Source organism: Leuresthes tenuis, unplaced genomic scaffold, assembly GCF_036924035.1.
Source record: "Leuresthes tenuis unplaced genomic scaffold, fLeuTen1.0.hap1 SCAF_17, whole genome shotgun sequence".
NCBI lineage: Eukaryota > Metazoa > Chordata > Actinopteri > Atheriniformes > Atherinopsidae > Leuresthes > Leuresthes tenuis.
The window spans coordinates 971,078-975,362 of NW_027325371.1; positions in this window are offsets into that span (position 1 = coordinate 971,078).

Sequence of the window (4,285 nt, forward strand, 5' to 3'; positions counted from 1 at the left end):
CAGTGCTTTCAATGCAGTGCTTTCAAGGCAGTGCTTTCAAGGCAGTGCTTTCAATGCAGTGCTTTCAAGGCAGTGTTTTCAAGGCAGTGCTTTCAAGGCAGTGCTTTCAAGGCAGTGCTTTCAAGGCAGTGCTTTCAATGCAGTGTTTTCAAGGCAGTGCTTTTAAGGCAGTGCTTTCAATGCAGTGTTTTCAAGGCAGTGCTTTTAAGGCAGTGCTTTCAATGCAGTGCTTTCAATGCAGTGCTTTCAAGGCAGTGCTTTCAAGGCAGTGCTTTCAATGCAGTGCTTTCAAGGCAGTGTTTTTAAGGCAGTGCTTTCAAGGCAGTGTTTTCAATGCAGTGCTTTCAAGGCAGTGCTTTCAAGGCAGTGCTTTCAATGCAGTGTTTTCAAGGCAGTGCTTTTAAGGCAGTGCTTTCAAGGCAATGCTTTCAATGCAGTGTTTTCAAGGCAGTGCTTTCAATGCAGTGTTTTCAAGGCAGTGCTTTTAAGGCAGTGCTTTCAAGGCAGTGCTTTCAATGCAGTGCTTTCAAGGCAGTGTTTTTAAGGCAGTGCTTTCAATGCAGTGCTTTCAATGCAGTATTTTCAAGGCAGTGTTTTCAATGCAGTGTTTTCAAGGCAGTGCTTTCAAGGGAGTCCTAAGTAGTTACTGCCTCCCTCCTTCTTTGTTTCTTTGGTTTGTTTGTTTTTTATTTCTGTTTTTCTTTGGTTTGTTTGTTTGTTTGTTTCTTTCTTTCCTTGTTTTGTTTGTTTATTTCCTTCTCTCTGTTTATCTTGCTATGGTTTGTTTGTTTGTTTGTTTGTTTCTGTCTTTCTTTGGTTTGTTTGTTTGTTTGTTTCCTTGTTTTGTTTGTTTATTTCCTTGTTTTGTTTGTTTATTTCCTTCTCTCTGTTTATCTTGCTATGGTTTGTTTGTTTGTTTGTTTGTTTGTTTCTGTCTTTCTTTGGTTTGTTTGTTTGTTTGTTTCCTTGTTTTGTTTGTTTATTTCCTTGTTTTGTTTGTTTATTTCCTTCTCTCTGTTTATCTTGCTATGGTTTGTTTGTTTGTTTGTTTTTCTTTGTTTCTTGGTTTGTTTGTTTGTTTCTTTCCTTGTTTTGTTTATTTCCTTGTTTTGTTTGTTTGTTTGTTTGTTTGTTTGTTTCTTCAGAGCTCGTCCTCTGAAAGTTAAAAATCTTGTGGATTTAAATGAGTAACTTCAGAGTTTATTTCTCCCTTTAAATGTGTTAATTGATGATTTTTAATGAACAGTCGAGCTGTTTGAATATAAATCAATATGCATCATGATAGATTGCTGCCTTATTAATCTTTAACAGGTCATCAGTCATCAAGTAAAATCCCTATAAAAGTCCAAAATAATTTGTACAGCATTAGAATAAATGGTTCCAGGTCTCAGGTTTTATGTGGAGTCGAGCGCTGGATGAATAAAACTAAACCTGGAAACGTTTCCAGGGAACATCCCAAGCTGGCGTTGGTAGAAAAGAGTCTTCGACTGTTATTTATTTAAAGCTCATTTAAAGTTTATTTAAAGCTAAAACGCGTGAAATGAGCACTTCATTCATTTAATGTTTTTCTAAATCAGTTTCACAGTTTAAAAGTCTTTCGAAGCAACACTTCGCAGATCATTTGGTGTTGGATTTTCTTCTCATCGGACATCTTTGCTCAGTCGTTTCCTCACTTATTTCTGCACTTATCTCCCATATAACATGAAGAATGCATGTGGCTCGAGGCCCTTTCACAGCTGTTTACTCAGACTGTTTAACTAAGTGAACCCTGTCCTTCACCGGGTGGACCGAACAGGACCAACAAATCCCTTAGTTCAACGTAGTCTGGTCCTCAATCAAGACACACAAGAGCCAGTTATCTTTGTGCAACAGCCGCCTGTGATTTCTGATGCTGGCGCCGTGACCCAAAGTCACGGCTTAATCTACGCTGCTGGCAGAGTTTCGATGTGAAATGAAAGGATCCGACTGACAGGTGGATCTGCTGTCACATGTACCCGCCTGGAGCCTGAAGCCTGAGTGTTGGCAGTGATTTACAGGCTCATATTTTTCTGAAGGCATGCGTGCAAGTATGTGTGTTAATTGTTGATATATGAGCTGGTTTAGCTGCAGGTCAGAGCTCCAGATCGTCTCTCTGTACCTTCACTGTCAATCTTAGTTAGATTTGGATTCAACAGAACATCTTGTCAAATATGTTAAAGGACACATAGTTAAACGCTCTCAGGATCTCTGTCAGTGTGGAAGAAAACGGCCTTTATTCCTTTTTAATTAGGACCTTTCGTGAAGCTCAATTCATTGGAAAACAACTTGCATTCGTACTGTGCACATGAGCTATTTTTAAAGACCTCTTGTTGAGGATTATCAGCAAGAATAAACAAAAAAAGCAACTCATTAGATTAACTTGGAGGCAAGGCCAAGAAGCAGCACATTAGCTGCTTTGTAGAGATCAGACGGTATGAAGAAAAGTCCCAAACAAAGTGGAAAAGTCAGGACCAGCAGTAGAGTCCCATAACAAGTACTTAGATCAGTGCCAAGTCAAGACCAAGCAGGTACAATGGCAAACAAGTCGGGACTAAAGTGAAATAGGTCCCAGTAAAGCCCAAAGTCTGGGCGAAGAAGTCCCGCGATGAGCTAGAAAACCACGACGAGGACCAACATCAAGATGGACAATTCAAGTCAGGTTCCTGAACAGGACAATAAAGTTTCTGAAAATAGTCATGGTGAGTAATTCAGACGAAAAGGTCTAAACATGGTCCCAGAGTCCCAAATCAAGTGGATGATCAGTCAGACAGACAATTATTTAACCACCAAGTCCAGCTTGAAGCCGCATAGCGACGCTAACGAGTGTCCCAGGACTGGCTCCAGTCCCAAGTCAGTGAAACAGCGTCTCACATTCAGTTCAGAGGTTGCACCGATGGATCCAAAGTCTCGTGGTTACACATTTCCTCAGTCTGCTTTCACACCCAACTGGTTCTGTCTGGACTTCAGACCTCTGCCGTTGGACCAATCAGCTGAGACTTGGTCCGACAGAAGGAGGTGGTTCTTTGGTTCTCGAGTGAAAACAGTTTAAAGGACGTTTGGACCAATCAGGAAGTGAGGCTGTCAGCTGAGAGCCAAACTGAGTGGGAAGAGGCCAGGTTTATTTCATGGTTACTTCCTGCCCACCTCAGAGGCCTCACTCGATGAGGAGTTGCCTTCAGGACGTCTCGCTGTCTCCGTCTCATTGATTCTTAGCATCTGTACAGAGTTTGTTTTGGCAAATTCAAGCCGTCTTTGAGTCTTGTGCTCATGTTACTGGTAGAAATGCTGCAACCCACCTCCAAAGTCTCTAAAGTTAACAACAAAAGTGAACTTTGGTCTCAATCCTGAAGCCCGTTGGGTGTTTAATGGAAAAATTAAAAAGTAATTAATCATCAAAGCTTAGAATTAGCTCAAATTGGTCTCAGGCTGTTACTCTAATCCTTCTAAGCGTTGGAAGGTCATTAAATATTTAAACTGCTGCTCTTTTCCACGATAACGTACCGACTGAAGTGAGACTACATCAGGATCTGTTTTCATCAGATTTTAAAAGCTGCAGCCGGTCTGAAATCAGGCTACACTGCTACATGCTAACCGCTAGTTAGCCACTGCTACATGCTAACTGCTAGTTAGCCACTGCTACATGCTAAACGCTAGTTAGCCACAGAAACAGGACGGACACGTCACAGTTTGCCAAAAAGTCCTTAAAGGAGCTGCAGAGTTCTGGAAAAAGGTGTTCTGGACCCAGATGAACCTGCATCAGAGCGATGGCAGGAAGAAAGAGTGGAGACCAACAGGAACCAAGATCCACAGCATAGCAGCTGCTCTGCTGAACACGGTGGGGGAGGGTGTGATGGCGTGGGCATGTCTGGCTGCCACAGGTTCTGCTGCCACAGGTTCCGGCTGCCACAGGTTCCGGCTGCCACAGGTTCTGGCTGCCACAGGTTCTGGCTGCCACAGCTTCTGGCTGCCACAGGTTCTGCTGCCACAGGTTCTGGCTGCCACAGGTTCTGCTGCCACAGGTTCTGCTGCCACAGGCTCCGGCTGCCACAAGTTCCGGCTGCCACAGCTTCTGGCTGCCACAGCTTCTGGCTGCCACAGGTTCTGGCTGCCACAGGTTCTGCTGCCACAGCTTCTGCTGCCACAGCTTCTGGCTGCCACAGCTTCTGGCTGCCACAGCTTCTGGCTGCCACAGCTTCTGGCTGCCACAGGTTCTGCTGCCACAGGTTCTGCTGCCACAGGTTCTAGCTGCCACAGGTTCTACTGCCAC